The sequence below is a fragment of the Zonotrichia leucophrys genome, chromosome 1A (genome assembly GCF_028769735.1).
Source record: "Zonotrichia leucophrys gambelii isolate GWCS_2022_RI chromosome 1A, RI_Zleu_2.0, whole genome shotgun sequence".
NCBI lineage: Eukaryota > Metazoa > Chordata > Aves > Passeriformes > Passerellidae > Zonotrichia > Zonotrichia leucophrys.
Genome location: NC_088170.1, coordinates 2,227,570 through 2,253,313, shown reverse-complemented (window position 1 = coordinate 2,253,313; position 25,744 = coordinate 2,227,570). Strand labels below are relative to the sequence as shown.

Here is a 25,744-nt window from a genome sequence, read left to right as displayed (position 1 = left end):
AAAAAAAGCCCAACAAACAACGGAACCAAAACCTGAAACTCCAAGTAAGTTTCTTTTTACCCTTTTCAGTGTGTTAACCAATACAGTTCGTAGGAACAATCTGTTCTGGAGGAATGACCCTGCATATAACCTCAATTAACCATTGGAAGAGAAGAGCCTTTTGGGGCCTGCAGGTTTGGAAGAACTCTTAACACTTAGAAAGATGTAGATGATGTTATTTGTTTCTTTATGAAGTTAGAGCAGTGAGGTCCATGAGCTGGTTTCATTCTGATGCCTCAGGTTTTAGCTTTTATATTTTTCAGACTCTGTGCTGCTTTAGTGTGTGGGTCTGAGCTTCATATCAGGGCATGGTGAGCTCTGTGCACAGAGCAGGGAGACAAAACAATTCCTGCTCCAGCTGGGCACCAAGGACAAATGATCCAAATCTCAGCCCAGGAGCACAAACCCCGTGGGCTGGAGAGAGAAAAACAAGCAGGGTGGGACTGCCTGGGCTAAAGCTGGAATGGGACAATGAACTGCAAGGTGCAAATGGAGCAGAATGTAGGGGGATAAAATATAAGTAAATGAAGGTAGTTTAGAATGTAATCTTACCCCCTAAAGTGTTGCAGCTGAGGCAATTCTTAAGGATTAGGAGCAGGCCTGATGTTAACAGGCCACAGCTGTAGCCAATAAGAAGAAGAGTGAAATGAAAGAGTGGATTGGTTGGTTTGGGGAACTGGAGTCACTTGGCTGCTGTGAGGACAAAGAAGAGTCAGTGCCTGGAGGAGCTGCCTATGAGAAACATCAAGGAGGTATGAAACTCTGGCAATATGGAATCTTTGCAATATAATGACAGTAGAACTCTTGCACTATGATGATAACAGCAGAACTGATCAAAGTGAGAGACCCTGTGCCCACTCGTGCATTTTGGGACCATTTGTGTTCATTATGGGTGTAGTCTTGGCTGGGCTCTTGTGCTGCCCAAGGTGGATCCAAAGGAGATCCTTTTAATAGATCCCAACTTTAGCTTTAACTCTGCCTAGCCTCTGCTCTAGGGCAGCCTTGACACGGCATCAGTTTCTATCTGGGCCCTGGTGAGTGAGTAAGGGGCAGCTGAGGATGGCTCGTGGCTGAGCTCTTGCTCCTTGTATCCTGAAGTGGGATGGTTGTTGGGGAGGATGAAACAAGAAAGCCTTTTAAATATGACTGCCTGGCAGAAGATTTTGAGAATATAGAAACTATAAGCGAGATTGAAATGAAAGCAAGTTTTGAGACCCCTTAGTTACTGAACAACTAGAAAACAATGGTGTGGCCAGCCGAAGGTAATCCCCTCTTGCTGAAACAATACCCTCTGCAAGCAGGCAGGTCCAAAGGTCAGAGCAGACCCTGCAGCTTGGCAGATAGGGCCCAAAGAGTAAGATTAGGGTTTAAAATGTAACACAGTATGGTAATGTAGTTATTCTTATAAGTTGTATGGAAATGTTGTAAGATATGCATGCTGTAGTAGATTGGTTAGTGAGAATCTGAATATTCAACACTGAAGATGATTTATTGTATTGTAACGGGAACTTCGCTCTCTTCCACTTCTCTTTCCTCCCTCTTTCATCCCTCTTTCCTCTCTCTTCTCGCTCCTTGTATCCTGAAGTGGGAGGGTCTTGAAAGTTTTGGGTTATTTTGTTTTCCAGGTTGTATTCCTACTGAGTTTCCCTTCCATCTCTGCTTCCCAGTGCTGTTCTGCTGCTGTAAATCTCTTTAATCCAGTGCTTGCAAATGGGTATTCACAAGCGCTCCTTACCAAGAATCCAAACAATATAATTCAAATTCAGGAAGGGCTGAAATGGGTGGTTATGTTTTCTTTCATATTATTTTCAGTAGTTTTCCAGTGAACCTGGTCATTGTTCTTGCCAGCCAGTGCTTGTCAGGAAGGTTACAGCAGTGTGCAAAAATCTGGCTACCACTCTACTGGATGTAGATAGCTGGATTAGCAAATGTGGGATCTGCAGCACAATGAACACCTTTGTTTGGGGCTTTTGCAAAGTCTGGAAGAGCTGGCTTTGTGCCCAGTTCAATGTAGCTATTAGAGTCTTTTCATTGACTTTAATTGGAGCTGGATTAGGGCCTAATCATTAAAAAAAATCTTCACCCTGCAGCGAGCAATGGTCACATTTGACCTCAAAATCTGAGTCAGAGGCATTGGTACGGGAAAGCCAGAACATAAAAGATGGAAAAATAATATTTTCCTGTCAAATGAGGAATGATAGATAACTATATGTAATACAGTGACCATATGCCTGATATTTGTCTTGAACTCCCCAAATTTTTTTCCACATAAGATCTGTCCAATTTTGATTTTTGGCAGCTGCCAGAACACAGTGCAGGAGAAGGCTGTTTGTCTGCCTTTAGCTGGTGTGGGATTTGCTGTTGGCAAGCACAGACGACAAACACTTCAGCTCTGTGACCAAATGTCTTTGCCATTGTTTTTATTAGATTGTGGGATGTTTTTCCTGATCTGTGGCAAGATATTTTGACAACTCACTGCAGTATAGTAAGCGAGTAAAATATCAGAGAATAATTTATTTTATGTGCATGTGTACATATCTATATTTTAATATATAACAGTAGCATAAATTAGTAAGTGGGGTTTTTAGAAAATATTTCGTAGTTCACAAAGCCAATGCTGTATCACTATTACAGACTTACAGTGAGTGTCCATCTGTGTCTCTTGCTCTTTGCCTTCAATGTCTTTATTTTCCATGTACTCCAGATGAAAGGTACCACACTTCATGTCCTGTGAAAATCCAAATGGAGTATCTGAAGCGCAGTGGAAGCACAGCTGAACTGAGACAGAAAGATCAGTAATGCAGGAAACCCTAAATACTGTCATAATATTAATTCTTCTATGATTAATTTCTGTATCTTATTTTTAGGATAATAATTTTTTGACAATCCTGTCAGGGAGTTGTTTTGGTTTGGGTTTTGTAATGTGTAACATATTATGAATTATTGCTTCTTTTTGCTTTCAAAACATCTGCTATTTGGGAGGCATGAGAAGAATAATCTCTGTTAGTTTTGTCCTGTCAACCAATATGAGATAAGAGGTCAATGAGATATGGTGAAAAAATTCATGTTAATTTATCATTGTCACAGAATGGGGACGGTTGGAAGGGACCCATGGTGGGTCACCTGGTCCTGCTCATGTGGTTAAGTGTCCTGTGAAATGAGTCTTTTTTCCACTCTGAAAAACTTAAATAACATTCTGGTAACATTTGCATTACAGGAAGAAGTTTCTTTAGCACCCACTTCTGTTTCACTCAAACATGGCAGACAATTGGAGAAACTTTAACATGGAAATAATAGTGATAAGCCTGGCAAATCACATGAAAAACAGTTTTTCAGTGCTATAATAGCAAGAAATGGAGGATGCTCCAAAGAAAAATTTCCTTTTTCTTTTTTTGTTTTGCATTTTGGTTTTTAGATTTTTTTATATTTTTCATCCCTGTAAGGCAAATTTTCTCAAGCTAATCTTTTTGATTCACATGCTGATGGACAAATGTGTCAAAACTGCTGGAAGCAAGTGCTGTAGGGCATGTGTTTTAAGAGACTTTTGATTCATTTATGTGCTTATAAGTTTTCTATTTTTATTCATGGTTAGCATACTTCACCAGGCCTGTCACACCAGCTCAGGGACTGAGCTGAACTCTTCCCTTTTAATGGTTCTATCTTCTGAAATATCTGTAAAGTGTATTAGGTTTTTTTTTTCTTTTTTAAAATCCCTGCTGGATGCATAACTACACATCCAATTTAATTCACTATGACTACAGCACATCTTTGCCATCCTATAAATTGTCTCCTCCTGGTTATACCAGTTAAAACTTCTTTGCTAATTGAATAGCCAAGACAAAATTTTGTCATCTCTGCTCCTCTATTTCTTCAGTTTTATGCTGTTGTGTTTTAGGAGCAGTTTAAAATGTTCAAAACATGCCCTTGTGGTTTTCATGCTCTTTTCTCATGTGGCTTCTTTTAAATCATGTGTAGTGAGACTACCTGGATGAGAAATACTTTGCAATTCAGGCCATGGTGCAGGGACTTAAATCAGAAGTTAATGACCAAATTCCTTGTCCTTATGGGGGACAGTAAGGTGACCTAATTGCCATATTTCTGTGAAGAATATACTGGAATATACAGAGGTTATTGCAAGATTTGACTTCTGTTTGAGGTGATGGAAATTCCTGCTGGCTTCAAGGAAAGTTGGTCAAGACCCTTGCAGTGAATCCTAAACACTTAAGGCCAGGAAAAAGTGAGGGTGATGAAGAGACATTTTGGGGAAACAAATACACAAACAAAATTCTGAAAATGGGGGAGAAGGGTTGTTTGGATGAGAATTAAATCACAGAAAAAATTATTATGGGACAAGAAAATTTGATAAACTCATGGCCATTTCTCATCTTAGAGCCTGAATGTTTCTCTGAGCTACCAAAATAGCCTTGGAGAAGGAATTGAACAGTTGGGCAAATATTGTACAGTCAAGTTTCAAGCCCTGCTCAGTTCTGGGCTTTTTACAGAGCTCTGAAAGCCAAGAGTAGAAAATTAAGAAAGTGAATGCCAGGAACCATCAAGCTGTGGAAGACAGGGCTGGAAAGCACAGCTGTAGAGAAAATGACTTTTCAGGGAATTGGGAAATTGCAGGCTGCAGAGGGTGGGGGGAAAAAAGGACGTGCAAGCCACAAAAAGCATTAGAAAAAGAGAGGAACCGAAGATCAGTCCCAAGAAGGGTTGTGAATGCAAGGAAATTGATTTACATCAGTAAAAATGAATTATGTCAGTGAGAACCTTGTTTTAATTGCTTTTAGCAGAAGACAAGCAGGGTATCTGCAGGACTGCTCCAGGCCTTGAAGTACTTTGGGACTCTTTCCATAAAAGTCTTACAAATTCAGAGCTAATATTCAGTCCAAATGAGACGGCTGTCACACCCCTCTGTCACCTGCCTCTTGTTTTGGGCAAACCTCAATGTTGATGGTTTCTGCCATTTCCCTGACCCCTTATTTCTTGGTAATATGTTTGCCAAGCAGCCACTAAGGATGGCAAAGGATTCCTGGGGCCCCAGAACAGTGAAATAAATGCCAATTGGAAGCTTCCCTCCTTCTTGATGCACAGCTTTGACTTCAGCTCTGGGTGTGGAGGACCATGCATTCAGCTCCCAGTGCAGTTTCTTTATGGATCATTTAGTGCTGTGTTCATAAAGTCATTGCCAGACTTTTCACTTTCAAAGTTAGGGAATGCAAGGAAATATAATAAATCTGCCCTGTATGGTTATAGGAATTACCTTTCCCCATAGTTATACAGCTTTCTCCAAACATCAATTTTAGCCACTTGTACACCCATCAGGACATGGATCAGGTTGGTCTCTCCAAGCCCACATAATGACCATCACAGAATCAACTCCTCTGTTCCATTCACCATTCAAAATAAAATTTTGGTTTGTGAATGTAATTAGCAGCAGCAGCAGGAAAATTTTGCTTTGTTTGTTAGAGTGTACTAAACCTAGTTTTCTTCTTGTGAAGTATTTTTCTTTTTTCCTTCTGCAGTATTATTCAATTTAATATAGAGCTCTGAGATTATCCTCATGTCTTCTCTGAAGGTGTCTGAGCCTGTCATCCTGCTTCTACTGCATAGGCAAAAAAATCACGCTGGCCCAGAAGAATTAGTACCACTGCCTCTTAAAAATTTCAGTAGTACAGGAAGATAGTAAAAAATGTATTTTCAACTGTATTTTCTAAGGGGATTTTTTAAGCTGGCCTCTAGTTTTGCACAGTTTTCACACAGCCTAGTGAGCTATGTGAGTGACCCAAAATCAGAGTGTACAAACAGGGCAGGTGTCAGCAAACTGTGAAGGAAACTGCCATATCAGTGTACAGAAAATAACCCCTTGACTCACAGAACCTGCTTTGTTCTTCTCCTACAACTCTCTATCCCAGCCATTATGGCCATCTCTGAGCCCTTTGCAGCCTTCCCAGAGCCAGCTTTGTGTTTTTGGTTCTGTCACCAGGCCAGGAGCCAGCCCTGTGTGCACTGCTGCTGCCACCAGAGGGAAAATAAGGTGATGGGAAGGAGCAAAACTGAGATGAGGAGCAGCCGTAGGGATTGGGGAGCCTGGTGCTGCCTACAGGGGACAGAGGTGCTCTGCCATGGCACTGGGGCATTCACATCCTTTGAACAGAGAGAGATAATTCTCTCTCCCAGTTTTTTTCCTAGGGAAGCACAGAGAGAAGAAGAGAAAACAATTCTTGTCTCTACTTGCTGCTCCTGTTGTTTTTGCATGTGTGGAATGTGTTAGGAAGATTGGGTACCTGAAGGGATTTGGTAACTGGATTTTGGTGATGGTTGTTTATATTAATTAACCAATCACTCAAAGCTGTGTCCTTGTGCACCCATCAGGACGTGGATCAGGTTGGTCTCTCCAAGCCCATGTAATGACCATCACAGAATCAACTCCTCTGTTCCATTCACCATCCAAAATAAAATTTTGGTTTGTGGATGAAATTATTTCATGTCACAGCAGAAAAATTTGGCCACAATTTGACCAAAATTTGGCCTGTCTGGCAACAGTCATGGGTTTTTCTTTAGTATCTTTTAGTATTCTTTAGTATCTCTTTAATATAGTATAATGTAATATAATTTAATAAAGCAATTGTTCAGCATTCTGAATCCATGGAGTGAGATGCCAGTCATTCCCAGACATTGGTGGGGGTCCCTGCATACTGTAATGGCACAAGAGCTTCGAAAGCCCTGCTCCTCCTGCAGCTGACACATGGGGCTGGGTGATTTTCTGCCATCCCCTGGTGCCCAGTTGAGCAGCAGAATCACAAAGTGTGGCTGCCTCAGAGGTGACTTTGGCAGCTCCTCTGCCTGGATGTCAGTCACAGCAGTGAGTTTATTTCAGGTGACTGTATCCAGGTGTCAGCTCTTTACAGATCCTTTTTAGTGTTTCTGTTCAGTCCCACGGCTGGCTCTGCTGACAGTCTCAGTGCTGGAGGGAGCTTGGCACAAGGGCTGCAGTGTTATTGCACTTTGTGTCTCCAAATGTCCTCCTGCTGTCTGTCCCACAGCATGGAGGGGGTGTGCTCTGGTTTGCTGAGGTCAAATTCATAAATTCTTCAGGAGCACAGGAGGGCAAGACTGGTTCAGGGCTGTGAGAGGGCAGTGACTGGCACACACCACACACCACCCACAGCCCCAAGGCTTCTCTTATAGCTGGTGTTTGTCACAGCATAAAGGTAGATCATATTTATCTTGACAGTCTAATTGCAAAATGTTGATTGAGAAATCAGTGACTACAACACGTGTCCAATGTGGCTGTCACCCTCAGACCATTATTTATCTGCCCAGAAATGTTACAATGCATCTTTTCCCTCATCACACCAATTTTATTCCAGTCTGGTCTCTGCCAGCTGTCAATAACAAGTAATTTTCCTTTTCCCACCACACTGAATTTCTGGTGGCTGTGATGTTGTAAGTGTAGAGGTGGGAGGTCAAATCAGGGGAGAACAAGCAGTGTTTCTACAAATCTCAGGTTAGGGTGAGACAAACTACATAAAAAACACTGATTTTTCCCTTTTCTTCAAAATTCTCAGGTTGTGGGTGTGTAAATGCATGGAGTGGTGCTATTGTGAATTCTGTAGGAATGATATGACTCAGCATGTGCTGAATATATTATATGATATAGCTTAAGTACGATACGTGATATATGATATATATATGATATGTGCTTAAGAAATAAGGTTTTTTGGCTAAAAATAAGGGTCTTATACCTTTAAATGAGTCTGTTCTATATTTGTTACAGAAATCCTCCAAAGGCAAGGAAGCAAGGAGCTGGATAACTGCACCTGCTGTTATCAGATCCCACTGGGAATTGATCAGGTGTCCCCTATATAGAATTAAAAAGACATTCAGGGAAGGAATTTTTTTTCTTTATTTTTAGAAGATGCTGAAATTGTGGAACTAGATGCAAGGAATTTGTTAGTATGGGATAAACTGGTGTGAATCACACAGCTGAGCCAAGGAATAGCAGGGGCAAGGCAGTGAACAAAATTGCTGGTTGGTTTTGCAGCACCTGCTTGGTATTTTTAACATACCTCATTTCAGCTGCTGATCTGGTGCAATCCATTGCTGTGGGCAAAGTTAAAAACAACAAAAAAAAAAGCTACTGCACTGAATCCTCATAGAAGTCATTGAAATGCACCAGTGCTATCTCTCTAGCTGTTAGCTATAGGTATGTATTATCTTTTTGACAGTAAATGTTGTGACAGAATGAGTCCTGACTGATGTTCTGATTGCAGGCCACATCAGGAATAATAAATGTACACAACTCTTTTGAGGGTGTTTTCTCACAAGTGTTCAAATATCTCCAAGTGCTCTGATTCTTCCCATGACTGGGTTTTGCACAGTTGATTTCTTGGGGTTTGGAAAAGTAAAAATGCTTTTTAATGATGTGCAATGTAGTGTCTTGGTATTGCTCAGGGAGCTTCAGATTCCAGTCACCAGGTAGCAAATGTGTGTGGTGATTTTCTGAAACCGAGTTAAGGTCTTGAAAACCAGTGCTAAGTTTTGCTCATGAATTCTGTTCATTGCAATATGTCATAAAACACAGAATTACTAACCAGGGCTTGGGCAGAGAAAGCTCTAACTGAAAATTTTAACTTCTCTATATCAAATTTATGAAAATCTGTTTAATTCTATTTGCTTTTTTCCTATGTGATTTATGCCTGTCTTGTGAAAAAAAATATATTTCCTAGTAATTCATGTTTGCATTTTCCAAAACTTTAGCCTGAAAATATAATGGCAGCATCTATATGTTTATTGATTTTACTCTCATATTCTCTCACAGGCTGGAAAATGCTTTAACAAATGAGCTACTTGATTGATTATTCAACAGAGATTCAATCACAAAGAAAGAGTGAGAGGATAAAGCTTCTTTCTGGTCAAGCTGCTGGACCTTTAAACTATTGCCTAAATCCACAAAGCCAACAGTTAATTGGAATGGTACAGTCCACTTACATAAATCTCCCATACACACTGTGAATTTTATCACAAATCACAGTAATAATTTGGAATTGCACCATTCTCTGCAAAATAAAACACCCTTGTGGTCTGTTTTGCCAACAGGCTGCAATGCTGTGCTGAAGAGTGAGCAGCTTCAGCAGGGGATTTCAGACAGACAGACTGCAATTGCTAAAATTTTCCCTACAACACATCACCTGTACTTTAATAAAAGTAGCCTGTGAATCCTCTTGGAGGGAAAAAACCAAACAGCTTCCTCTTCATCCTGAAAATGTGGTCAGGGATGTGGAGGTGGCAGCATTGGCAAGAACCAGCATTTATTTTTGGTGGGAACTTCCAGCATATCCTGACAAAGGGTTGACTAAGGATACTATTTAATGGTTCAACACTAATTCACAGAATAAAAATGCTGTGTTGTTGTGTCTTCTGGGGGTGTAGTGGCTTCTGTATGTGGTGATCAATCATGTTCTCTGACATGGTATTAGGAATAAAGATAAGGGTAAGGTACAGGCTAAGGAAACTGGGATTTACAAAACCTGCTCAGAAGGACTGAGTTATAATGAAAAGAGCAGGATTCAAGGATTATTCCTGGAGACAGAAAGGTGAGCTACCATAAAGCACACACAGCAAAGATAGCTGGTAGCATGAGGAGTCTGACTCACAGATGCTTTGGAACAGGTTTTGTAAATCCCAGTTTCCTTAGCCTGTACCTTACCCTTATCTTTATTCCTAATACCATATCACAGAACATGATCCTCTCCTACAGCAAAATATAAGAAGCAATGGCTTCCTCCCTAATCTTGCTGTTTATCTGGTGTTTAACACTAAACATAGCTTGTAGGTGCTGCAGCCCTAATCCTAACACCAATTTTAACCCTAGTCGTGCTCCAAACCCCTTCTCTGCTGTTTGTTCTCCAAAGGCACTCTCAGAAATCCTAACCCTGCCACAGCTCCCTGCCAGGAGAGCTCCAGGAGTGCCAGGAACACTCTATTATTTGGTGAAGGTTAGGTCCCTGCAGTCTTCCATTCCCCACTACAACTAAGAGAAAACCCACTTGTGTCAGCATGATATTTTCTGAAAAATCCCCTTGCCAGGATTTTTCTCCTGAGAAGCCTCAGAAAAGTGTAAACAATAATTTTCTGATTGCTTGGAATGTGCTCTCGAGGTTGCTTAAACAGGTGCATCTTTGATTGGTTCCATGTGAATTGTGTTGACTTAATGATCAATCCCAGTCCAGCTGTGTTGGGTCAGTCACAGGTTTTTATTATTATTTTCTAGCCTTCTCATGTATCCTTTCTCTTTTCTCTAGTCTAGTTTTAGTATAAAATTTGTTTTAATATAATATCATAAAATAATAAATCAGCCTTCTGAGAACATGGAGCCAAATTCTCATCTCTCACCTCGTCCTGGGGACCTCACAACACCATGACACACTTACACCAGCTCTCAAGCTTGCCTTGCCTTCTTTAAACCCTGCACCACTTCAGTGACTCCTTCTCTGCTCCTCTGCCAGGCTCTGTCTGCTGTGGAGTGAAAATTATTCACCATGATATGAATAAAACTGGAAGTAGGGGTAAGTTTAAGAAATTGTTAGACTGAGGATTTGTTATCACTTCTGAATGTGATCCAAATATCTGTTGCAGTACAGAAACTGCAATTTCTTGTTGCCAGGAAGTCTTAAAGTTAATTTTTATGGGGTTCATATTGGTTTATGGTGGATGGTTAGCACAAAACTGAGTCAATCATATTAGTCAGTTGTATCTGAAGTAGACTTTAAAACTGGGCTGATGCTGCTGAGGTTTTAGCTTTTCTATGTTTCATATTCTGTGCTGCTTTAGTGTGCAGTTCTGAGCTTCATATCAGGGGATGGTGAGCTGTGTGCACAGAGCAGGGAGACAAAACAATTCCTGCTCCAGCTGGGCACCAAGGACAAATGACCCAAATCTCAGCCCAGGAGCACAAACCCCGTGGGCTGGAGAGAGAAAAACAAGCAGGGTGGGACTGCCTGGGCTAAAGCTGGAATGGGACAATGAACTGCAAGGTGCAAATGGAGCAGAACTGATCCCAGGGACAGAGCCCGTGCCCCTCGTGCATTTTGGGGCCATTTTGGTTCATCTTGGGTGCAGCCCTGGCTGGGCTCTGGTGCTGCCCAAGGTGCATCCATGGAGGAGATCCTGTGAATAAATCCCTGCTTTATTCTGTAACTCTGCCCAGCCTCTGTTCTAGGGCAGCCTTCACAAGGCACAAGGGCCAGTTACATGCTAAAGAAAGGAGTGCCAGATTCCAGCAGGTCTCTCTTTGTGAGGGCTAAAGCTGATGGTTTCTACCTTGGGCTCCATCAGTTTAGCCCCAGACTCACTCTCTGACCATCCCAGTGCACATCTGCTTGTCTTCCCTCTGCTTTTGTTCTCCGTAGCAGGGTAATGACTGAGGGAGGCACACTTATAAATGCAGGACATTAAAGCACTTGAAACATGATGAATTATTATTAATATTACTATGCCCAAGAGATAAGTGGTAATATCTGAATGAAAAAGTAATTATGGAGCTGTTGGAGGCACTTTAACTGCTAATCTCCACCCAGGTATTCAAGTTTTTGGGTCTACTGGAGAGGAATCTTCAGGAAGACATGTAACCTCCAGATGCAATTTCTTTCACCTCTTGTGCAATTTCAAGCTCAGTATAGAAAGGCCAAAGGGAGCAGATCCTTCTGTGAAGGACTGGAGGCATTGAACCTTCCAGGAGGGAGAGAGTTGTTTCCTCCTGACTAATATTATTTGGCAATGTCACCTCGTTCTTTCCTTTCTGGTGGAGGAAGATAATGACAGTTTAAATCCTGAATGCCTGTGGCACTCACTGAGCTGGCTGGTAGAATGACCAAATCTTGTGTCAGTTCTATCAGCAGGTCATTTGCCTGTTTAAAATAAAATTAAAGTTAGAAATGCCTATCCCCAACATTCTTGGAAGGACATGTTTGCATTTAAGTTATTTCTATTGTACTCAGAGAGTTACTTGGCTTGTGTGTAGCTAACATGACTCATTTAATCCAAAAATAGGATTTGCACACACGTTTTGCAAATCTGCTAACAGCCTACATTAGTTCTGCAGTTCTCAGTTGTGTTTGCAGCAGTGCCTTCTGGGTGCATATCCCAGCTTCTGGAAATCCAGCTTGGTCTTTCCTATTTTCCACTTGTTCCTATCTCATCTTTTTCTGTTCAGCTGATTAAGGAGATGTGTTCAGTCACAGACTTCAGCTTTTGTAACAAGGGAAAGGTCACTGTTTTTAGATTTCTGTTATATACTGATTTTTCTTCTGCAATACCTTTTGTATCGTGACAGGAAAATTAAATTCAAGAACCCCTACAAAAGTCAGGTCCTTTGGTGTACTAGAAAAATAGGATTTAGTAGTCCAAAAGCTTCTTTATAAAGCTGTAGATAAATGAGCCTGTGATAAATCAGTTTAGATACAACAAATCATGCAAAATATAACACTTGGAAGACCAAAAACCCTGCTGCATTTATATATATATATTGTATAATCCTTCAATGAAATGCAGGAGTGGTCCCCAAAGGGTGTATTTTGAAACAAGTAGGGTTTTGAGATGTTGTTTTAGAAGATATAACCGATTCAAACCCTGTAGACATATATTACAGCATATAAAATGACACATGGAACAAAAATGCTAATCTGTTGGTCCCTTAAAATGTCATCTGGGTTTTCTTAGATGGGGATATCTTGTTTTCTGATAAATATAGAAGTTATGGGGCTTTCTACATTGTTGCTTTTCCTTTTTTTTTTTAATATATAAAAAGACAACAGTTTTTGTTGAGATGTTTTACTTGTGGAGTTCCATTGTAAGTGCAACAAGAATTGTTCTGTTTCCACAGAAAAGCTGCAGACTTGGGATCAGACACACACAGACCAAGGAGCAGGCAGACAATTTGCTGTGCCATAAAACACAGAGAGCCTTTGGCACACACAGGAACCTGAGCCCTGATCCATTATTGGAAGCCATTAGCATAAATACTCTGCCAGGTCGTTGACATCTGCATTATCAAATCCCCCTATGGGATTAAATATCCAGCTCTTAGATCATGCTATTAGTCCATGGTATGGTCATGAAATAATCAGCGAAAAACCACATGCCTGAGAACTCCTGAGTTAACACAAATCTGGAATGAAATTAAAACTCCACCCCTTAAAACGTAACAATTAAAAGTTCCTTGTAGAAGGAAGTTTATTCTCCTCTGTCTTCCACATAGGGGATTGCTTTAATGTTCTAAGCACAAAGCTCTGACTCGTGTTCAGACTGATCCAGAGATTTAAGTGTAGGTAGAGCTGGTCCTGCTCAGCCCATAATGCTCTTTAAGGAGCTAAATCATGCACAGGAGCTGTATTAGGGCTACCAGAAAACAGCTTCCCTAATTGCAGGCTCTAACCTTTGTTGGCTGGATCACCTCTCATCTTGGAATGATTTTTGTATGTTTCTTAATAAGGAAAGTTCAAAGCTATTAATTTAATTGTATGGAGTTAAATATATCTTTCCAAAGAGGAAATAAAGGTGCAGGAGGCCAGAATCTCCTCAAGTTATCACTGATACCAAAGAATTTTCCTGAGAAGTAATTTTAGTTAAAAAATCAGAGGTGGACGATAATCTCTTGGGAGAGACGGATTGCAGGGATGGTTGAAACATCTTTAATTTTCATCTCAAAATTCTCAAGTACTTTACTCTTAACCCATCATCAGAAGACTGACTGGATTTATTGGATATTGTAGGAATTGTAATTTTTTCCAGCTGTGGGGAGTTAATGCTGGCTCCTGCAGGTTGTTAGTGTATATGTGCTCTATATTATACACCTGCAACACCCAGACATTGGGGAGAGGGGTCCTGGACATTAATTTCTCGTTCTTCCAGCCTGGCAAAAATAAAACCAGCCACAAACTGAGCAACACATCTATCTTACTTTGAAATCATATTTTGCTAAAACTATTTACAGTCTTTGGTCTGATATATCCTATTGACCTGATAGGTCCCAGAATTAAATGGAGAGGGCATTTTAGCAGCATTAATCTTAACCTAAGTGTCCTGATTTTACAAATTAACAACTGTTGGACAGGAGATAAGCTGTGGAACTGTTTTCATCCTACTAATTCAGGCAGTGTTATTAATAATGTGAGATTCATAGTAAGACCATGGAGGTAGATTTAAGTTTAAAATCCAGGAAAACTAAATTTTGTTTGTTCTAGATTCAAGGCAGAGAATGTTAGAATTCTTTAGTTTACTTATTATTAAGCTACTTTACAAATAACACCATAAATTTAACCTACAGCTTCAATTACCTAAGGCTTTAGGCACTCAGTAAAATAATAAATTTCCATGCAGGTAAATATATGCACCATGCCTTTAAAACAGAGAAATAAAATGTCTCATAGTAAATAAAAATCCAAGATCTTCCATGGGTAAAATGTGTGTCTCATACATATTGTGAGAAATATAAACAATCCAAGGAAAATGAACAAACTCATCATTCTTACCCAGGAATAAGAATGCAACCATCAACAGCATCTTGCAGTTTTCAGTATTTATTATATTAATATAATCGTTTTCCTTCTGAATTTTTAAAGCATTTTCTTTATATGAAGCTTCACAGAAGCCTTGAGCAATCCTATTACCCTGATCTAGGTGATGGGAATGCAAAGGCAACAATAATTGACCCCTGAAAAGTGAGTGTCACACTCAAAATGCAGCCAGCTCCTAACTTGCACCAGCTCTTGTACACATACTCACTTTGTCATTGTCATATTTTCTGAAAAATCCCTTTGCCAGGATTTCTTCTCCTGGGAAGCTGAGAAGCCTCAGATAAAAATGAAAAGAATTATCTGACTGCTTCTCCTGTGTTTGCTGCTATGGAATGGGGTTTGGAGATTGTTTACCAACTGGTGATTGTTTCATTGGTTACATGTGAGTTGTTTTAACTTCATGGCCAATCACAGCCAGCTGTGTCAAGGCTCTGGAAAGTCACAAGTTTTTCATTAGTATCTTGTTAAGCCTTCTGTAAAGTCCTTTCTCTATTCTTTAGTATAGTTTTAGTATAGTATTCTTAAATATAATATAATATAAAATAATAAATTGGCCTTTTAAGAACATGGAGCCTGATTCTCAATTCCTCCTTCTTCCTGGGGAGCCCAGCAAGTACCACACTCACTTCTGGAAGTATCCATTCAACTTTGGGGGTTTGTGAGCTTTGTTCTGAATTGTTTAAAATATATTCTGCCTCTGAAATAAAGCTATGATCAATACTGTTATCTCCAGTAGGCAGCAGGGTTTGTCCTCACACCTACATTAGCATGCCTTTAAACACACGGGGAAATGCTTCCTGCCTGGCAAAGTCTATCAGATAGATTGGTAGAATAATTTATTTGGGTTGTTGCAGCACATGGCATGCTCTGGGGCACAATAATTTGGGGGTTTTGTGATCTGTGTGGGGATGTCACCACCACAAGCCCAGTATGAAATCATGTTCTGAACATTTTCTCTTGGAAAATTCTCGGGGAGGTGGAGATGCTCAGCAGATGGAAGGTGCAGCTCTGTGCATCACTCCCTGAGGAGTGAGCATGCTCCTCCAATCCCCCGTGGCATCTCAGATTTCCTTGGAAACGTCTCCTGAAGTTACTCTGAAGATTTGCCTAAAATGACCCTGTTCAGTTTGTGAGATCACAGCTCACAAATAAACAAGCTACAGCAGCTTTAGGCATTGATCCTATTACTCCAATACTTTATAAGCAGGCACTATATAATTACTCTTAAAATTCTGGTCCAAAGGGTTCTTGCTATTGATGTAACCTGGAATGCTGGAAGTAAATGCAAAAAAAAAAAAAAGGATGGAAATATTTTAGAGAGTTTAGAGCACAATTTCACTTACAAATTTGCTGATGTTTTCTATCCTTAGATCCTCTAATTAGCAACTCATGACATCACCTGATTTGAACCGTTTTGGCTGGCATTTTCTGCACTCCTTGCCACAGGCAGAAGTTGCTGTGGCTCCACTTCCCCTTGTAAATAGGAAGCCATAAAGGCCATTTAATTCACAAAAGTGGTAGGAACTAGTTTAATTAGTATTGGTAAGGCACTTTGATACTGCAATGTAGGTAAAAAAGTCCATGTGGGAGTGAAAAATTTTTGTTTTCAGAGCGTGGTTTGAATCTATGTGAGGCCTGGGGCAGTGCACTGAACCAAATGTTGAAAAATCCTTAGGCAGCAAGCACCATCCATTCTGTGCATGACTGAGTCTGGAGTCTTGAAAAGAAATTAATATGTGATTGTGTAATTAGACTGTAGAATAATTAATATACACAAGGGAAGGATAACTTCAAATACAGGTAATCGTAATTCCATTTTTTCCCCTGTAGTTAATTTTGCAGCCTTTATCTTCCTTCACTCTAGCTTTTCTCTGTGTGATATATGGTGTAAAGGAGAGAAGAAGTGCAGGACTGTTAGCTGATTTTTTTCCCCTTTATTAAATGTTAATGTGAAACCTGCACCAAAGAATGTGATTGCCCATATGTTATTCTACAAGTTTGGTCTTTCAAGTAAAGAAAACTTCACAGTAATTTAACAAAAAAAAAAAAAATCTGAATCTTTCACCTTGCCTGCCAGGCTTCTAACTCTCCTAAGTATATGCTTGAACTTTGAAATTTCTAACACTGTGTGCAGTCATGAATTATTTCTAGTTCACCAGGAAGGACACGTCTCTGTTGCAAACACAGAGGTGTGAGGGGATTGCCTTACAACATTGCCTCACCTTAGCTTGCTTTCTGCAGAATTAAAATTTGTAGAGGGCTAGAAATCAGTTGTGTTGAGGCTGGACTAGAGGATAGGCTTTTAGATTTATTATTAGTTATATTATAAATAGAAATATTGGTGATTACAGCTACTCTTGTGTTCCTGGTCACCTTTTTCTTTTCTTACAGGACTGGAAATAGGACTCCACTGAGGCTGTAATTTCACCTTCTTGTCCTGGCTAACCTAGTTCAGAAAAAGAACAATTTGCAGTCTACTTTTCATTGTAGACATCAACAGAGCCCTTAGGAATCAACAGTAAATCTGTCCTTGAATTCAGTTGCACGAGATGAGGTTCTGGATTGGAAAATTCAGAAGACACCCACCAGTAACTGAGGAAAGAACTAGAGCACTCAGGCAGACAACTTTGAGGCTCTTATTCCTCCAGAGTCAAAAGTAAGCACTATGGTAATTCATATTTCTGGCTGAGAAAGCACTTATTTAGTAGCCTCAAAAATGTTGAAAGTAATAGAAGATGTAATTTAAAACATATAATGTATTATTACGAGAACAGCAAGAGATAAGTCTCAATGATTTTTGAAGGGACTTTCTTTCAAATGAGGGAAAACTTTGATAAACTCAAAGAATATATTTTTTGAAATTCCTGGGTTTTGTTCAGGAAATTCAGGAACATGTTTTTGAATCAGATTTAAGCTTTAACTACATAGAATTCAAAGGATATTACTCCTCCACAAGGTTAAATAATTGCCATACTGTTGTTTGATATTGCATTACAGTCTGAGCTGAGAAAACAAATCAGATTAACTTCTTTGTCTAATTCCATGCAAATTGTATATGGCTGGTTACCTCTTTTTCTTGAAAGTCACTCATTTCACAGCAGTGTGTTCTACTCTTTATTATAAATAGGTTTTAATATTTGAGCTATTGGTTTTTCCTGAACACAAAGGTTAGAAAGAGTGATCCTCAATTTTACATGAGCTTCCTGAACTACAAACTAAAGAATTGCTATAATATGTCAGAAAGTGAAGCCATTCTGTAAGGATTAAGGTCAGGAAAGTATATGTGCTAGTGATATAAATGTTTATGTTATTAGTGTCTTTGTGCCTCATGATCCTCATCATTTGCCTCATTTGCTTCGGCAGATCTTTGCACTTGTGTTTTGTTGCAGAATATAATGTCAAATTAAATAAGGCCCGCAGGATCCTCAAACAGAGAAATAATCATTGGGAAAATACAACTGAGAAAAAGTCTTATGAAAAACGAGATAAATATTGAGGGAAGAAGTATTGGGGCATCTGCCAAGCTGTCCCTGTGCTGTAAACTCAGCATTTTGCAATGCCAAGCCAAGCAATCAGCCAGATTTTCCTCTGAATGTAATGCAAGCTGCACGCTTCACCCAAACCTCCTTGAAGATTCTGGCTAGGAGCACAAAAATGAACGTGGTCTTAAATTTGGGTTCATAACAAGATCTGAACCCAAGTAAGTGATACACATTGTTTAGGAATTTATAAGGAAGGAGTGGAACAGAACTGAACAGGATTCAATTTTTATCCAGAGTACAAAAGCAAAAAAACTTGGGCAATTCCATTTATAGTGAAACACTTTCTTATCATGTACTTCTGTGTAAAAATATCTGACCAGAAAAGAGACCAGGGCTGTCTCAGCCTACTTTGGAGTTACAAATGCTTATTGTCATAATTTATTGCAAATTACTGGAAGGAACCTAACAGGATATGGCCACAGCCTGTGCTAGGACCACAGTCCATGTTGGTGCTGCTGTCCCAGATCCATAGTAAGTAATGCATCTCATTGAACACACTCCATTTTTCTGGGGGAACTTACAGCTCCAAATGTGGCAGCAAATGAACATCAGACAAGTACTTAGTAGTTAAGAATAAAAATGTAATTCATGCAATAAAATGTCAGATTATTATTTCTTCGTGTCACTAAGGCTCTATTTAGAAAAGGTTTTTTTCCTGTTCTCAGCCATGTGACTGGATTTGCAATTAAGATCTTTGTTTAATTTCTTTAAAACATCATTCCTGTTTATACATCTTCTGCAATCCCTTTTTTAAATGTAATTGCTTTAAAATCTCAGAGGATATTAATAGCTGCCTGAACTGATATGTTTTAATACTAAGTACAGTGACTTAAAGTACTAAAGAAAAAAACTGAACACAGCAAACCTCACATAATTCTAATCTGGCAGCTGATTTTCTTTATTTTCTATCTACACCACTTTCTTTAGTGTCTGAAATCCAGCTGTAGGTTTGCAGTTCCATAAGGCCACACTGCTTGTGTTTACAGGAATGATGTGAAAACTCAAACAAGCCATTCCTGCCTTAGAAACCTCTGTTCCTTCAGCTTACCTCAAATTTCTGTTGACCTATACTATTGGAAACTGGATTCTTTATTCCTGGTCACCTCTCCTACTCTTCCAGAGTGCTATCCTGACTGGGAAAGCTGTCACTGAGCTTGTATCTATATCTGCAGACAGCTCTATTTAACAGGGATTTCAGCCATAACTTCTTTAATGTCTGATGGTAAAGGATTCCTCTGTTGTGCAGATACCCTAAAATGACAGTGGGAGGGCCTTTCCTCCTTCACTGAAAAGTTCAATTTTCTGTCTTCTTCACAGGCAGATGGTGGAAATGACAGTCATTAACTTCAGGAATGCCTGCAGAAACTGATGAGAACAATTTCTTATTGCAGGGAAATGGAGAAATTGCATCCTTTCCAGGTTTTCCTTCACCTCTCCCATTTCTTGCTGGATTAATGACTGTCAGACAGGCAGGAATGAACCTCCTCCATGTAATGCACCTCATTGTCTCCAACTGCAGCATTTCTTAGCAGAGTTCCTGCTCTATGTGATGATATCCATGGCACAATTTATGTGGAACTCCTGGGATAATCTTCAGGGAATGAATCTCTGCACAGGCAAAAATACATCATTGGTGCTGCTTTAATAGCAGCATCATCCAACCAATCTTTTCCACACCCTAGCTGCTGAAACTTCTAGAGTGTGAGGAGTTTTAGCAGTGCTCTGTATCACACCCTCTCCTCAGTGCCTTGCAGTCAGTCAGCACAAAAATCTGGAGGTTTAGGTCTCATAGAGACTCCTGATCGTTCTGGATTTACTTTTCCCCTTCTTTTACTGTTCCACATAAAATACTGTTTGTCATTCTCATATGAGTGAGTGTGTGTGTGTGTGTATATAACATATGCGTGAAATTATTTTAACAAGTCTGTTCTTCAAATTTCTGCTGAAGTGTTCTGGCACCAGTAACACTTTACCATGCAGCAAGTAATTTCAAAAGCTTTTTGCAAATTGGGTCCACCTGTTCAGCCATGAAGATCTTGCTGGTGTCTGAATGATTAGATGAAAAGATATTTCTGTGTTTTCTGCCTTAACCTAATTTCCTTAAACAGTAGTTCCATTTTTTTCCTCTGTTCTAGAGAGCATCTTATGCTTACTGAGGAATATAACTATGCAAAAAAGAAGAGCTGTATGTAGACCAGCTCCAAAGAATGTGGAGAGGTAGCAAAAAACTGTCTGAAAGTTTCTTGGTCACAGATTAGAGCAGCCTCATTTCCCCTTGAGGATGTGTAGTTGCCTATGCTTGAGTGAGACATTTCAGCAGCCAAGGATCAGCACTGGAGTACTTCACCTGCTGCCTTTTCCATCAGACAAATACTGGTTCTCAGATTAAAAAAATAGCCTGCCCTAAAATGGTTTCTTCCTATATCCAGCATCTCTGAGTTTAGGCAAAGGGTTTGTCACAAGTCACAAGTTCTACTCTTTCTTTCAGTATTTTTTTTCCTTTATAATTCCTTCTCTTGCAGTCTAGAGCTACTTTCAGTCTTGTATCTGTCCTGTCACTGTCACTTCACTTGTCATCCAAGTTCTTGTCCATGGCATTGCATTTTTATGCTTCCTGCTCGTTCACAAACGTGTTCCATACAGCCCCTGAGAGAGCTGTCTCTTCCAGTTCCATCTTGACAACCTACTCACTTCCTTTTTCCTTGAGTGATGCTTTTCTTCTGCATGGCCATTTTCTGAGCCACTCTGCCTTCCTGGCTGTGCTTTTTGAATACAAATGCATTTCCCTGGCAGCACTCTTCCCTTTCATGTCATATTTCCATGTTGTTCGGAGTTTTCTGCACTTGGGGCCTGACTCAGTGATTCCCATCACACACCTACTGTCCAGCAGTCCCTCTAATTATGCCTCACCAGGAACTGAGCTATGAAGCCAGGACTAATTAAGGAAGTTTTTTAAGCTGTGTCTGTGTAAGCAAAGTGGAGCTGCCCCAGAGAATTGCGCTGGTGAAACTTCCCAGGGTGGAGTCACTGCCACCTCCTCCACACAAGAGCTCAAGCACAAAGCCGCCTGTGGAGATGCTTCATTAGCCACACAGAGATGCACTGGAGATGCTCCATTTTTCCCTTTGATTGTGTGTGCCATGGAGATTGTGCCCAGGCCAGCTGTAAAGAGTTGTCTGAGGAACAGAGAGAGCCCAGCTGTGACGGGCTGGGGTTTCATTTAGGCCGATTTCCCGCTCGCTGTTCGCAGCCACACGGGGTGTTCTCAGTCTGCAGCGTAAACACAGCTCTTTGCTTCCCAGCACTGATGATCCAGACAGCAATGGGAAAAGAGCTCTAAATCCTGAGCAGGTACAAGGTCCCAGGTTGTACACCCACAGAGCCCTTGCTCTCTCCACTGAATGTCTCTGGGCTGCTGCAGCCAGTCTTACTGGATGGGCTAGAAATGAGAATTAACAATACTTGCATGAGCAGAGGCTTTGAAAAGGGAAACAACTCAGAGACAAACTCAGTTTTGCAAAACTGTTGATATATTACATACAACTAGCCTGTAACAATGATAATACTTGGAATTAAATAATCTAAATTTAGTGTAATCAGTTCAGTGAAACTTGTGCAGTTGATTTGGGAATTATGGTTATAGAAGTGTGATTTTCCAACAGGGATAACATTTTGGGTGTAAGAGGAAAATATATTTTAAACAAGAAATATCTTTTATAATAACAACAGTAATAAGGTTTGAGGTTTTCTGTATGATTTATTTGCACCAAAAATTTACCTCCAGTAGGATCATGTTTTAACTTTATATTAGATAGCCTAAATAGATCTCAGCATGACAGCAAATGAAAATGAAATGAAGTGTGGGGGGAAGGGGCAAATTAGAAAGTAGTCCAGTGGTTTTGAACATCATTCTGAATGAAAAAAAAAAAAAAAAGGAACAGCCAACATTCTTTGTTTCTGATTAATATAATCAGTATCCTTTGGAGTTCATGAGTTGTATATATTAATATATTGAATATCCTGTAATCCTTTTGGTCTGGACAAAATTCCTGTGCAATTACTAGGAAAACCAAGATTCTCCCAACAATTTAGGTATTTCTCTGTCTTCTTCCTTTTCTGCCTTCACTCCTGACTCACTTTTTGGTGTATCTTTTTTGTTCTTACAGACTAGTGCAGGATTACCTGGAAAGTGTAGCAGGGAAACACTTCTGCAGTTATCTTTCCTTGTGAGTAATGTAGTGCTAGCAGTGATGGCCAAGGCAGCATTTACATACAGGACATGGGGAAAAAAATCATATATCAAAACAAACAGGCAAAACTGTGACAAAGAAAAAAATCAGAGGAACAGAAAATATTATAAACGCATATAGAGTTACCTAAATAGTAAATATATCTTTGATATGCTACTTCACTTCAAATCTGTTGTGTTTTTTCCCATCCTTTACTGTATTTTTTTTCTGTTTAGAAACTGTTCTGTAAATGGGCATTGCTGTTTTCTGACTCCTTTCAGGGAGAAAACTCCAACCTTCAGTTCCAGTTATTCTGTGGAATCTGCCTTACTTCAAGTGTTCTACTTTAGCCCGTATAAATTCGCAGGAAGTGGGAAGAAAATCAAAAAACATGAACATTTTCATTCTCTCAACCTTTCTAACTTCAGCTGAGTTTGTTCACAGAATTAATTTAGGAATGATTTAAGTGCATTTGAGGTCTTCAGAGAGAATTCACATTTGTTAGAATCGCAGGAGCTGGAGACTGTAATTTTATTTTTCTTTTCCTATAAGCTCCGGATTTCACTGGCAAAAGCTGTTTCTAACTACTACTGCCCAAATCTGTCCAGTTTTAACAAGGCTCAGTCTCTCTGTGCCATATCTGCAGCCTCTCCCCAAAGCCACAATGCTGATACTTCTCCTTCCAATGACATTTTCCCCCTGGGGCAGCTCCTTCTCCATGAGAGTGGTCAGAGCACCAACACCAGCTTTCTGATGAAAAGATGTCATGTTTTCTGGGATGATTCCCCCAGAGGGATCCACACTTCACATGTGACTTTTCATCTGGTGTGGAGTGGAACCATTCTGTCCCTCCCGTCCCAGCTGAGCCCTGTGGGATCCATCGTGGGTACCAGAGGAATCATTTTCAGTCTAATTCCCAGCATTTTCTATGCAAGCAGACAGAGCACCAAGGCACCTGGAAATGGAGCTCAGACAGGAAAAAAATCAGAAAGATGAAACACTGGGACAGGAGCTGCATGCAGGGGTACAACCAACACTTGTTTGCATCAGCATTTGGTATTTTCGGGGTTCTCCATGGTGGGGAGGAAAGATGAATCTGACTCCACGTTCTTAGAAGGCTAACTTATTATTTTATGATCTATATTATATTAGAGAATGCTATACTAAAACTATATTAAAGAATAGAGAAAGGATACAGACAGAAGGCTTAACAAGATACCAATGAAAACTTGTGACTCTCAGAGTCCCAACACAGCCTGACTGTGATTGGTCATTAAGTCAAAACAATTCACACGTTGGACAAACAATCTCCAACCACATTCCCAAGCAGCAAAACACAGGAGAAACAAAAGAGTTCACATTCATTTCCTTTTTCTCTGAGGCTTCTCAGCTTCCCAGGAGAAGAAATCCTGGCAAAGGAATTTTTTCAGAAAATATGATGGTGACAGTGTCATAGGACTGAGTACCTTCTATTTTGCCTTCCCTCCCTCCCCCTTCTCTGACCCACATACCCTCTGTTTGTTAGGGGATCATCTTTTGGCCACATGGCTTCTTCTTTGTTTCCCTTGCATGACCTCCAGAGGGATCTGCCACATAGGGATTCTTATCTCCAGCCCATAATCTCTTTAAAATCTTTCCCAGCTCATGGCACTCCATTTAAAAGGACCTAATGGCTGTATTAGTTTAGTTGGCTTTGTTATTTTTATATGGTTGTTTAGTAACTTCAGACAAGATTTTTAAAAACATCATAAATTCAAAAACCCTCATTAAAAAAATGATACACATATTCTGTTGCATGCAGATCAAATTCTGCCTATAAGATATACGTATAATAATGAGTTTTAATTGTATGTCAGATAAAGCCACGAACTGCTCTGTATTTCAACTGCAATTTTGTAATTGCAAACCACTATATCACTTCTATTCCAGATAAGAATCTTCAGAATTTCCTGAATTTGTATCTACAGCCAGTTAAGGGTCAACTTCATTTGAGATCATGCATAATGATGATTTTTAGCTTTATAAGGACTCGGAAACCAGATCAATATTTAAATATTGTAGGGGAGGCTGTCCCATTGGAGTGGACTTTACAGTGATATGCTCTATCTGTGAGATTCTTGTTATACTTCTGTTTTGCAAGATAGTGCTCTTTCTCAAGAATATTTATGTCTATTTATATATTTAATTATGTCTAAATTAGGCTAAAGCTGTAACAATCTTTGCCAACTGAGTCCCCTTACAAAGGGGTGAAATTCCACTTCTGGCAGGCAGTCACTGGAGTGCTTCAGCCTGCCTGGACATAACTGTACAGGCAGAGGAGAGTTCATCCTTGTTGCTGCACTAGGCCTGGAAAGATGAGCCAAGAAAAACAATAAAAATAAAATGTGGATGTTAGCTGATGCTGCTGTTGTGACTGCACAGCTCAACAAGTCCAAACATTCCATAACTTCTGAACAGAATTTCAGGTAGCTGCTAGGTTGATCAGCAAACCCAATTGTGGCAAAATATCATAATCCAGAGAAGACTGCCAAATGCTGTTTGGACACTGATCACAGCCCATGCAATTGTTCTGACATTTTTTGTTCAATGAGAACTGACATACAGTTACCATAAACAATCGAACATTTTCCAGGCAGCAATCAGAACAGGGGGATCATTCCTTTTTGGCACCAGAGGACAATCCAACACAGTCCTAAAGAACTCTGTGTCTCTCCCAGACTGTGCAGAAATCTGTGTTTTCCTTGCTGTGCCAATGTTTTTAGAACATTTTCACAGGGCACAGACTTGTGTCAGTGGATGTGGTACCACAGAGCCTACGACTCCTGGTGAGCATCTTTGGAAGGCAGGTTTCCAAATGAAACTTCCAGCTCCAGAGAGCTGTGCAAGGAAACAGAGCTCAGGAATTAATTCATTTTTGCACTAGAAATGGGAAACAATGACAGGAGCAGCACACTGCCATGTCACAGTAATGATATACATGCAAATGACAAGATTCAGCACGTTCAGCTTTATTGGGCTCTTCATCTTTCATTCTTTTAAGAGTGGCTGAAAAAATAAGAGGTTTGGAGTAGTTTCTCCAGCAAAGCAATTCTCTGCTGCACCAAACCATATTAATGAAAGTTTAAAAACCCTTATATCTCTCCAATAAATAAGCAAGTGGTGTGTATACAATGGTACAGCAATAAAAACGCTAATTATTTAATATTGGAAAATAATAGATCTGCTTGCAGTAGCCCCATGTTAATTAGCAGGCTTTATTTCCTCAATGCAGTTTTATTTTAATGAATAACACTCTGCTGTTTCAACAGAGAAGGCTTCCTTTTTTGGATTTCATAACTCTCCAGGGCACACTAGA

The 25,744-nt window shown here is 39.9% G+C and overlaps 1 long non-coding RNA gene across 1 annotated transcript; it reads left to right on the top strand.

Annotated features, from left to right (window-relative positions):
• Nucleotides 1–724: 724 nt before the first annotated feature.
• Nucleotides 725–18,690, top strand: LOC135456336 (uncharacterized). The gene is made up of 3 exons (XR_010442514.1): nucleotides 725–791; nucleotides 17,010–17,274; nucleotides 17,982–18,690. It is a non-coding gene; the product is annotated as an uncharacterized LOC135456336 (long non-coding RNA).
• Nucleotides 18,691–25,744: the final 7,054 nt, after the last annotated feature.